The sequence below is a fragment of the Bubalus bubalis genome, chromosome 3 (assembly GCF_019923935.1).
Source record: "Bubalus bubalis isolate 160015118507 breed Murrah chromosome 3, NDDB_SH_1, whole genome shotgun sequence".
Lineage (NCBI taxonomy): Eukaryota > Metazoa > Chordata > Mammalia > Artiodactyla > Bovidae > Bubalus > Bubalus bubalis.
The window spans coordinates 172,008,200-172,020,582 of NC_059159.1; the positions used below are offsets into that span (position 1 = coordinate 172,008,200).

A 12,383-nucleotide genomic window follows, 5' to 3' on the forward strand; every position below is an offset into this window, starting at 1 on the left:
TCTCACCTCTCACTTAATATCAAATAAATTACTGATGGAGGAAAGAGTTTAAATATGAGTCCACAAACCTTAAACGAAAATCTAAATGAACATTTTTCAACTTAATTATTTTTAACCTTGTGTTTGGAAATAATTTAAGACTCACATAGGGACTTTCCTGATGACTCAGTGGTTAAGACTCTGCACTCCCAGGGCAAGGAGTGAAGGTTCCATTTCTGGTCTGGGAACTAAGATCCCATATGCTGCATGGTGTGGCCAAAAAAATTAAGCTTCACATAATGTTGCAAAAATAGTACAGAATTCCTGTGCATGTCATCACATGGTTCCCCCTCATCACAACCTCTGACATAACCATAGTGCACTTTCAAAACAAAGGGACTGAAGGTAGTGTGACACTGTTAACCAACGATGTGCCTTATTTGGATGGGATCATTTTAAACACTAAGAAATACAACTCTATTTAAAAAATTAAAATCTTTAGTGTATTAAAAATCATGAAAGAAATCAGAAAACCAAATAGCAAAGTGAGAAAAATACTAACATGTATATAGAAATTTGAAAACAGGATGCGTGTAGACAATTCATATGAAATGTAGATAGTTACTGACGGTATGATACAGGTTTATCCTCCCCAGATACAAAGGCAATTGAAAATGCCATTTTGCATCTAGTATATTAACACATATAGCAACACTTGGATGAGATATACATACCTCAATACAATATAGTACTTGGGAACATTTTAATTAATATATCATTTCTGGAAAACAATTTTCAGTGTGTAAAAAGAGCCCCCCAAAATAAAGTCTGCCACTGTTTCCCCATCTATTTGCCATGAAGTGAGGACCTAAAAAGCCTCTCGATGAAAGTGAAAGAGGAGAGTGAAAAAGTTGGCTTAAAGCTCAACATTCAGAAAACGAAGATCATGGCATCTGGTCCCATCACTTCATGGCAAATAGATGGGGAAACAGAGGAAACAGTGTCAGACTTTATTTTGGGGGACTCCAAAATCATTGCAGATGGTGACTGCAGCCATGAAATTAAAAGACGCTTACTCCTTGGAAGGGAAGTTATGACCAACCTAGATAGCATATTGAAAAGCAGAGACATTACTTTACCAACAAAGGTCCATCTAGTCAAGGCTATGGTTTTTCCAGTGGTCATGTATGGATGTGAGAGTTGGACTGTAAAGAAGGCTGAGCGCCGAAGAATTGATGCTTTTGAACTGCGGTGTTGGAGAAGACTCTTGAGAGTCCCTTGGACTGCAAGGAGATCCAACCAGTCCATTCTAAAGGAGATCAGTCCTGGGTGGGACTGATGCTAAAGCTGAAACTCCAATACATTGGCCACCTCATGTGAAGAGTTGACTCATTGGAAAAGACTCTGATGCTGGGAGGGACTGGGGGCAGGAGGAGAAGGGGACGACGGAGGATGAGATGACTGGATGGCATCACCAACTTGATGGACATGAGTTTGAGTAAACTCCAGGAGTTGGTGATGGACAGGGAGGCGTGGCGTGCTGTGATTCATGAGGCCACAAAGAGTCAGACACGACTGAGCGACTGAACTGAACTGAACTGAACTGATGGGACTGGATGCCATGATCTTAGTTTTCTGAATGTTGAGCTTTAAGCCAACTTTTTCAGTCTCCTCTTTCACTTTCATCAAGAGGCTTTTTAGTTCCTCTTCACTTTCTGCCATAAGGGTGCTTTCATCTGCATATCTGAGGTTATTGATATTTCTCCTGGAAATCTTGATTCCAGCTTGTGCTTCTTTCAGCCCAGCGTTTCTCATGATGTACTCTGCATATAAGTTAAATAAGCAGGATGACAATATACAGCCTTGACGTACTCCTTTTCCTCTTTGAAACTAGTCTGTTGTTCCATGTCCAGTTCTAACTGTTGCTTCCTGACCTGCGTACAGATTTCTCAAGAGGCAAGTAGGGGATGGCTAAATTTCTTCTGTCCCCTCCATATAATGGAACACAACACTGTCATGATAATAATTTTTCATAGATCTTTAATGGTATGGAAAAATGTTAATAATAATAATATGAAATGGAAAATGAAAGATAAAGATTGGTATACACATATAATACCAATTTGAAGATTGTGCATGTGTGTGTGTGTGTGTGTATTTGGTATATATTTATCTATCTGTATCTGGCAAGAAATGCACCACTAAGTTAATAGTATTTATTTCTGAGCAGTGAGACACTTTTCTCTATTTCTCTCTTCCATTTAAAAATACTGAGCAAAAAAAAAAAATGAGCAGCTATCACTTTTATATTATTATTTTAAATGGCTTTATTGAAGTACGACTTACTTCTCATAAAATGCACCCTATCTTTATATAATTTTAAATGATCGTGTATTTTGTCCATTTAAAAACAAATTTATGTTTAGAGAATAGAACATTATTTAAAACTGAAAACAAGTCTTCTAGACTGTAGCTGTATCAGTTAGGGTTCCACCAAAGAAACAGAAAAAATATATATAAATGCCATTGAGTTGCACGTTTAAATGGGTGAGCTGTACGCTATGTGAGTTATATCTTAATTATACCTTCCTAGGACTGTTACCCAAAGCTTTCTCGATCTGCCCCTCACCAGCCGCGACTCTGAAGACTGGCCTCCCCGCCCTCAGCCTCCGTCTCTTCCTCTGTTGAATGGTGATGATGAGCACAGGGACCTCACGCGCTGTGGGGTCTTTTGACACGAGGACTCTGAGCCCTGGGGAAATACTACCAATAGCAAGTGTTTACCCAGGAGGGCTCCCGGGTGCCTGACCCAGGGCTGGGCACTTGCGCCCAGGACCTCACCGTGCCCTCTAACTCCCCCTGTTGCCGATGGTGCAGTGGAGGAGGGGGAGGAGGGCCCCAACAGACGGGCAGCAATGGAGCCCAGCTGTCCTGGGGGCCGGGGCCTGAGTTCTAACCACAAGGCAGCCCTGGGTTTCGAGCCATGCTGCCTTTCCCTGTGTGCTGGTCCTTTCAGGACCGGCTGCATCAGGAGAGGTCAACTGCACACCCTGGAGCTAGGCTTTATCCACCTTCCTCCCTTCTTCCCTCCCTCTCCTTTTCGTTGGCCTAAAATACTTTCCAGCATAGAAAATGCTCCAGAGAAAGGCCCCCCTTAGAGCAGGTGACTGCCCGCCTCCCTGGGCAGGTCTGGCCTTGGGGAGGAACACTCAGACTTGCCCTGCCCGCTCCCAGCCTGGAGAGCCTCTGAGCCCGGCCTCATGACAGACAACATGAGAGGAAGACAGTCTTCATTTGCCAGAGATGCCGCTAGGCCAGCTTCTGTGCTCTGAGAGGCCCCTGTGCCAGGGAGTCGGCTTCTCCTGAGACCCCCGTTGGCGGGGAGAGGGCAGGCCTGGGGCTGGCCCCCACCCAGCAAGCCTTGGAGCCAGCTGTGCAGAGGCAGTGAGTACAGCTGCTAAAAATAGAAGTCACGTCTAGCAGGGACATGGGCTGGCCCAGAGGCAGGGCTCAGCCCAGGCAGATGGGAGTGGGGGGGGGGGCCGGGACTCTCGCCCACCACCAAGGTCCCCAGTCTGCAGTGTGTGTGTGTGTGTGTGTGTGTGTGTGCGGTGATTCCCTCACCCAGTGTAAGGCCCCATCCCCAGCTGCAACAGCGGGGTAGGGCCTGCCCCTTCACGAGGGCGATGAGAAGAGCCTTCTAGGGATGTTCAGTAGAAATATCACGTGAGCTGCACGTATGACTTCTCAATATCCACACTAAACAAAGAACAGGATAAATTAATTTTAATAAATTTTATTTAATCTAATATAATGAAATGTTGATCGTTTCAACATGTCATCAACATAAAAAATATTAAGGAGATCAATGAAATCCTCTTCATCGTACCAAGCCTTCGAAATGTGGTGTGTATTTTAGACTCGTGGCTCGTCTCAGTTTGGAGTTGTCAATGTCAAGTGCCATATTAGTTTCCAATTAACACCTAATACTTTGAAACAGCACAAAGTCATTATCTTACAGCCGGAGGTTAGAAAGGTTTGGAAATGAGTCTCATGGGATGAAAGTTAAGATGTCATCAAGTGCTGTATTTCTTCCTGAGACTCCAGGGTAGAATTGGTTCCTTGTCTTCTCCAGACTGCCTTTCATCCATCCATCTACCCATTCACCCATCCACCCACCCATTCACCCATCCATCCATCCACCCACACATCTATCCACCCACCCATTCATCCATCCATCCATCCACCCATCTATCCATCCACCCACCCATCCATCCTCTATCCACCTATCCACCCATCCACCCATCCACCCACCCACCCATCAACCTATCCACCCACCCATCCATCCATCCACCCACCCATCCATCCATCCATCCATCTATCCACCCATCCATCCATCCATCCATCCATCTATCCACCCATCCATCCATCCATCCATCCATCTATCCACCCATCCACCCACCCATCCATCCACCCACTCATCCATCCATCCATCCACCCACCTACCCATCCATCCATCCACCCATTCACCATCCACCCACCCATTCACCCATCCATCCATCCACCCAGCCATCTATCCACCCACCCATCCATCTATCCATCCATCCACCCATCCACCCATCCACCCACCCATCCACCCATCCACCCACCCATCCACCCATCCACCCATCAACCTATCCACCCACCCATCCATCCATCCACCCACCCATCCATCCATCCATCCATCCATCCATCTATCCACCCATCCATCCATCCATCCATCTATCCACCCATCCACCCACCCATCCATCCACCCACTCACCCATCCATCCATCCACCCACCTATCCATCCATCCACCCATTCACCCATCCATCCATCCATCCACCCACCCATCCACCCACCCATTCACCCATCCATCCATCCATTCACCCATCCATCCATCCATCCATCCACCCATCCATCTATCCACCCACCCACCCACCCATCCATCCATCCATCTATCCACCCATCCATCCATCCATCCATCTATCCACCCATCCATCCACCCACTCATCCATCCATCCATCCACCCACCTACCCATCCATCCATCCACCCATTCACCATCCACCCACCCATTCACCCATCCATCCATCCACCCACCCATCTATCCACCCACCCATCCATCCATCCATCCATCCATCCATCCACCCATCCATCTATCCACCCACCCATCCATCCATCCATCCATCTACCCATCTATCCACCCACCCACCCATCCATCCATCCATCCACCCATCCATCTATCCACCCACCCATCCACCCACCCACCCATCCATCCATCTATCCACCTATCCACCCATCCACCCATTAACCTATCCACCCACCAATCCATCCATCCACCCACCCATCTATCCATCCATCTACCCATCCATCCATCCATCCACCCACCCACCCATCCATCCATCCACCCACCCATCCATCCACCCACCCATCCATCCATCCATCTACCCATCCATCCATCCATCCACCCATCCATCTATCCCTTTCTCCATCTTCAAAGTGCATAATCCAAACTCTGATTCTGTTGTCACATCTTCTTTCTCTTTGCTTTAGTTGTCTCTTTGCCTTCTCTGACTCTAAACCTCTCAACTCTCTCTTATGAGGACCCTTGGGATGATACTGAGTCCACTCAAAAATCCAGGATAACCTCCCCTATCTCAACATCCTTAATAACACCTGCAAAGTCCCTTTTACCATGTAAAGTAGTGTACTCACAGATCCGAGGATTAGGATGTGGGCACCTGTGGAGGGCGTTATTCCGCCAGCCACACACACTTTACAGCCACATGTGCCAGTGGCTGCCGGACTGGACAGCACAGTTCTAGGGAAGTTGGGGGGAAATCTAGTTAGATCTATTAGCTTCACACTCCATTTTAGCCACTAACTCCTGGTGGGATCTCAAGCAAGTCTCCTCCTGTCCCGGGTTGCCTGTACTTTCCTTGTATGCAGAATGGGGGTGATAATAACCTATGCTTGGGAAAATGCAACAAGCTGGGAGGGACGCAGGTGCTTATTTACCTGTAAGAGGTGTTGGGGGCAGTTCAGTTAACAGGTTGTTGAGGGTTGTTGCCCTGTGATGGGAGAATTGAATACTAGGAGGGTCCTCAGAGGCCATTGGGTTCAGCTGTCTCATTTTGCAGATGGGAAAACTGAGGCCCAGAGTGGAGAGGAGGCTTGCCAGAGCGCCCCATGAGTTGGCAGCTGAGCCAGGGAGGGGATCCAGTGGGACACTGTTCCCTGCCCACCCCCTGAGTTTCCTCAACTATAAAATGCAAATAATAATGACATGTTTTCAGGCTTTGTGGAGATGAAAAGAACTCTCAGGTGTGAATATGCTCGAGGAGCATCTAGAGGGTTGGGTAAAGGAAGGTCACGATGACACCTGAGCACAGGTGATTATGGTCTCCCTCCAGGGCAGGGCTGGCTGCTCCCTCTACCTACCTGGCCTGCAAGGCTCTGGGCACCTCGGAGGGCGTCAGTCCTGTTTATCCATCCTGGTTCCCATTTCTAGAAGCCAGCCTCAGAGAGGCAGGAGGCAGGCTTTCTGCTGGTTGACTAGGGCCCACAGCCCTCTCCCGAAAAGTGACCTCCTGTGGGCATGGCCCTCCCCAAGCTCTGCTCCTCCTTGGGGGGAGGTGGGGGGTGGTGCTGTGCTCTGGCTGGGGCAGGGGGCCAGGTGAGCACTCTCCCAGGCCTGGATGGAGGAGCTCCACTCCCCTGCTGGCTGAGCAGCCTTTGCACGTTCCTGGCCTCCCTGTGTCCGGTTGCATAGAGGGTGGGAGGGGGCGAAGATACCCACAGCCCCGTGAGCCTAGGATTCTGGGGCTCCCTTCACTGTCTTCACAGGAGCCGAAAGACAATCTATTCCTGACTCCAACTCCCAGCTGCACAGGTGGGCAGGGCTGGCGGGATGGCAGGGGCCCTGGGGAGAGGCAGGGTGAAGCAGGAACGCAGGGGGCCCTCCATCTGTGTCCAGCTCTCTCCTCCTACCAGCCTTCCGGCTCCAACCTGAACCGAGGCCGGGGGCAGCGGGCAGCGGGCAGGGGGCAGGGCTGTCCTGCGGAGCCGCAAAGAGGCCTCTGTGTCGGGAGGAGTGGGTGTCGGCATCAGTGGGGAGGTCTGAAAAAGCCTGACTAATGAATAGAATGCTAGATTGCTAATTTACAAAAATAGATATGCACCAAGCAACAAAGGTTTACTGCATAGCACAGGGAACTACAGTCAATATCTTGTAATGATCTATAATGGAAAATAATTCAAAAATAATATATGTGTATATGCACAACTGAATCACACAAAATCAGAGTTCTGCTTTTTGAAATTTAGTCATGTTTATCTTTTTGCCAATTTTTCTAACTGTCCTATGGAAATCTAATAACAATGTATGAGCTACAAAATTTTAAATATATTTGTGTAGACTATAAGATTAATATAAATTACTATAATTATAAATGTATTATATTTAAATTATCAGAGAAATGTTAATATGTCTCACTATGATTATATATATATATTTTTTCTTTCCCCTTATATTTCTTCTGATTTTTGCTTTATGTATGTTTCTTTGTTGTTAGGTATCTAGTGGTTTATGATGTCTATCTTCTTTGTGAATTGTACCTTTTATCATTAAGAATATTCATCTTTGTTTCATTTAAAAATAAAGGAAAAGAAAACACCTTACTGCAGCTGAGAACGGGCCTCTCCAGGTCTTAACAACCCATCTCGCTGTTTAGCGAAGTTCCACGCTGGAGGGAGTAGCGGATGGGCATGCCCCGCCCCCCTGGGGTGCTGGAGCCCCGGGACTTTGCAGAAACATCCCCCGAGGGGCAAGGGTGCCTGGCCGGCGGATCTGTTCACTGTCGTCTCAGTGCCAGCTCGGCTCTGCGTCTTGGGACCTAGAGTGAAGACACCGTGGTTCCCGCCCTCCTACAGTCCGAGCGTCATTTTCTGGGCGGGGTCACCCAGGCCCCACGAGGGGAACGGGTTGGCCCCAGCTCCGTCAGTGATCCGGAGGCAGCCAGGGCTGGTGGGAGGAGAGCTATACGGCCTTGACTCCTGGGGCCCGCAGGTCAGGACCCTGACGATGGCTGTAGCAGGCATGCTAGGTACTCCTCACCCTCGGGGCTCCGTCCAAGTTCCTCCTGTGTGTTGGTCTGCTTCATCCCCACCACACCCGCACGAGGTAGGAATTTCATATCTCCTTTTTACCCTTGGGGGAATGGGGGCACAGAGAAGTTAAATGACTTGTCCAAGGACACACAGCTACTAAGTGACAGAACCAGGACTTGAACTGGACTGCCGGACTCCAACACCTGCTTCTGACCCAATGCACGCAGGTGTGAGGCCGGGGGGGCTCCTGACCGAACGCACGCAGGTGTGAGGCCAGGTGGGCTCCTGACCCAACGCACGCAGGTGTGAGGCCGGGTGGGCTCCTGACCCAACGCACGCAGGTGTGAGGCCGGGGGGGCTCCTGACCGAATGCACGCAGGTGTGAGGCCGGGTGGGCTCCTGACCCAACGCACGCAGGTGTGAGGCCGGGTGGGCTCCTGACCCAACGCACGCAGGTGTGAGGCCGGGTGGGCTCCTGACCCAACGCACGCAGGTGTGAGGCCGGGGGGGCTCCTGACCGAATGCACGCAGGTGTGAGGCCGGGTGGGCTCCTGACCCAACGCACGCAGGTGTGAGGCCGGGTGGGCTCCTGACCCAACGCACGCAGGTGTGAGGCCGGGTGGGCTCCTGACCCAACGCACGCAGGTGTGAGGCCGGGTGGGCTCCTGACCCAACGCACGCAGGTGTGAGGCCGGGTGGGCTCCTGACCCAACCCACGCAGGTGTGAGGCCGGGTGGGCTCCTGACCCAACGCACGCAGGTGTGAGGCCGGGTGGGCTCCTGACCCAACGCACGCAGGTGTGAGGCCGGGTGGGCTCCTGACCCAACGCACGCAGGTGTGAGGCCGGGGGGGCTCCTGACCCAACGCACGCAGGTGTGAGGCCGGGGGGGCTCCTGACCGAACGCACGCAGGTGTGAGGCCGGGTGGGCTCCTGACCCAACGCACGCAGGTGTGAGGCCGGGGGGGCTCCTGACCCAACGCACGCAGGTGTGAGGCCGGGGGGGCTCCTGACCCAACGCACGCAGGTGTGAGGCCGGGTGGGCTCCTGACCCAACGCACGCAGGTGTGAGGCCGGGGGGGGCTCCTGACCCAACGCACGCAGGTGTGAGGCCGGGGGGGCTCCTGACCGAATGCACGCAGGTGTGAGGCCGGGTGGGCTCCTGACCCAACGCACGCAGGTGTGAGGCCGGGTGGGCTCCTGACCCAACGCACGCAGGTGTGAGGCCGGGTGGGCTCCTGACCCAATGCATGCAGGTGTGAGGCCGGGGGGGGCTCCTGACCCAACGCACGCAGGTGTGAGGCCGGGGGGGCTCCTGACCGAATGCACGCAGGTGTGAGGCCGGGTGGGCTCCTGACCCAACGCACGCAGGTGTGAGGCCGGGTGGGCTCCTGACCCAACGCACGCAGGTGTGAGGCTGGGGGGGCTCCTGACCCAACGCACGCAGGTGTGAGGCTGGGGGGGCTCCTGACCCAATGCACGCAGGTGTGAGGCTGGGGGGGCTCCTGACCCAACACACGCAGGTGTGAGGCTGGGGGGTGCAGTCTGAAGTGACCTGCACGCCCTGACCTGTGCATGGGCATGCTTCTCCTGTGCCAGGGGAAGAGGACCTCCGTCGCTCTCTTTGTCCCAGAATCCCACATGGTCAGCCTTGTATCTTTCCCAACCACCCATCCACTGTGCGGATGGGAACGTGAGCTCAGAGGCAGCAAGTGACTGGCCCAAGGTCCCACAGCCAGAGAATGGAGTCCCCGGCAGGCGGGACACCGGGCACTCGATAGTCTAGGGGGTTGGGAGTGTCCTCAGGCCCCCACCCCAGCCCCAGGAGATGTCCACAGGGCAGGCAACCCTCCAGGGGGCACAGCAGCAGCAGAGAAGAGCTCTTCTCACTCAGCCCAGTCTCAGACACTCGTGTCCCACGTGGATTCCCCTCCAATGCTGGTCCCGGGATTCCTGCACCAATGGGGCCGTGCTCGTGAGGGACAGAAACCAGCTGTCCCCATAAAGAGACTCTGCAGTATTGACGTCACCACGTTAGGGGGTGCAGCAGGGGTGTGTGTGGCAGAAGACGCCGGGGCTGGGTGGCTCTGCCTCTAGGCACCTGCTGCCCCAAGGGAGTCTCTCTTCTCTGAGCACCTTCTTTTCATCTGCACAAAGGTAGCCGGGGCCCTACTGCCAAAAGAATGGATCCAGCTGCCCAGAAGTCGGCAGGAGGGAGAGAGCAATGGACGGGGAGGGATGATGGCTCAGCTGACCTCTTCCCACCAGAGAGGAATCACAGGCCACCGCAGCGGAGCCCCTGACCCACCGGGTGACCTTCCCCCCGGCCTTACCAAGATCAGCTGGGGTGGTGATGATGACTTTAGCACCTGACACCCCAGGTTTTCTAACGAGGAAAGTGCCTTGAAGTGGGTAGGGCTGGAGAAAAGGGCCAGAAAAGGGAAAGCTGTCATCACCCCAGACGACTGTGACGCCCCGGCCCCTCTGGAATGACCCCTAACTCTGTGCCACCTAACTGTGCTTTGGTTAAAATGAACTCTCAGGTCCCAGACGCCGAGGCAGCAAAGGAGATCCAGCTACTGGCAAAGGCTCACTGGCCCATCAGTGGCTCCCCCAACTTCGTTCTTCATCCCCATGGCCTGTGTCAATCCCACCCAAAGGGGTCCTGCCAGGCTGAGCACTCCAGGCAGGGGCATCTCCCCTGGAGGAGAAGGGCTGACCGTCCGTCCAGAAGGGACATCACATCCATTTGACCTTTTCCTGCTCCCAAGGCACTGGAGAGGACCCTGCCACGGGTAAAACCTCTGACTGTCAGGGATAAAACAGAAGTCTGCCTGTTAGCTGTGTGATCTTGGGGAAGTGGCCTGACCTCTCTCAGCTTGTATCTTCATCTATAAAGTGGGGAAAACATGCCTTCCTCCCAGGTCAGTCACCAACTTAAGGGTGGTGCTCGCGAGTGAAGCAAGTGCAGGGGGCGCTCAGTAAACGGGAGTTCTCATCATTTCATGGTTGTTTAAAAATGGACCTGCAGCCTGTGCAGAATTAAAAGCCATCTCATCTTTCTGTACTGTTACCACAATATTACGCTGATGACATCAGGGGATTACGGGTCTGAATCTGGCATTTCAGTCTAAGTCCTGGCTTCCGGCCCTCGTGTGACCTTGGGTGAGTGATTTTTACCCCTCAAAGCGTGGGTTTCCTCCTCTATAAAAGAGGACGATCATAATCCCACCTCCTCGTGGGGTTTTTTAATGCAAGTTTCATGAAATGATGCCTGTGAGCGCTCAGCTTGGTGTCTGTCAGTCGGCCAGGCACTCCATCACTGTCTGGGATTCTTGTTTCTGTTATTACTAGACTGGGACCCCACGGGATACAAAGTGAGTGGTTTCCCGGACCCTGGCACCCTCAGAGCAACCCTGCAAGGCTAGGATTTTCACCTCCACGCCGAAGAGGAAACCGAGGTTCAGCAGGTCTCTGGTCTGGAGGTCCGTAGGGAGCAGGGGCCATGAGGAGTGTTGCAGGGCCTGTCTGCTCTCCTGGGGTACAGCTGCGGGAAGGCAGAGGACGTCTCTCTCTCCTGCTGCCCGGGCGGGCCCAGCATCCCACCCTCTGGCTCCTGCACACACCATCTCCTCCAGACCCAGAGGGCAGATCCTCTCCTGAGACTTCCCCAGGCGAGCGGAGAAGGGTCCAGGAGCCCCATAGTCACGTGGCCTCGCATGACCACCTCTTCTCAGGGCCTTGGTTTCTCTATCTGAGTGTGACTCACACCGGAAGAGTGAATCCTGACCCCACCACTGACCCGGATGGGGCTTGAACACATCACTTCCCTCTTCTTAGCTTCCGTGTCTTTGCCTACAAACAGGAGCCAACGGATGGGTGTGATAAGGGGGTGTTAAGTGAAAAAACGAGAGTAAAGCTGTAATTAGTATGATTTAAATGGATTTTTTTTAAGTCTCTCTCTGTGTATGTCTGTGTACGTACTGTTTCAAAACGACAAAGAACATTTACTAAAATGTTCCCCGTAGCTCTCTCAGGACACTGGGCTCACGACTGTTTTTTTTTTTTTTTTGACTTCCTTTTGTATATCACTTTTGTAGTTATCCAGTGTTTCTGCCAGAGGACATGTCTCTTCCCATTAGAAATGGACAATTAAAGGCAGACATAATAGCTGCCCTATGGCTCAGGGTGGTCCGGGATGCCCGGCAGACCCCACTGAGCTGGCCTGTGAGCCCCCAGTGAGAGTGAAGTTCCCGTGGTTGTGCTCACGTGCCCCT

The 12,383-nt window shown here is 52.2% G+C and overlaps 2 long non-coding RNA genes across 2 annotated transcripts; one reads left to right on the forward strand and one right to left on the reverse strand.

Moving 5' to 3' along the window:
* Positions 1 to 2,002: 2,002 nt before the first annotated feature.
* Positions 2,003 to 7,446, reverse strand: LOC112583991. Its single transcript, XR_003108360.2, has 2 exons — positions 5,715 to 7,446; positions 2,003 to 3,738 (listed from the first exon to the last, which is right to left on the reverse strand). It is a non-coding gene; the product is annotated as an uncharacterized LOC112583991 (long non-coding RNA).
* Positions 6,758 to 10,683, forward strand: LOC123332970. Its single transcript, XR_006550193.1, has 3 exons — positions 6,758 to 6,891; positions 7,663 to 8,181; positions 10,264 to 10,683. It is a non-coding gene; the product is annotated as an uncharacterized LOC123332970 (long non-coding RNA).
* The last annotated feature ends 1,700 nt before the right edge of the window (positions 10,684 to 12,383 follow it).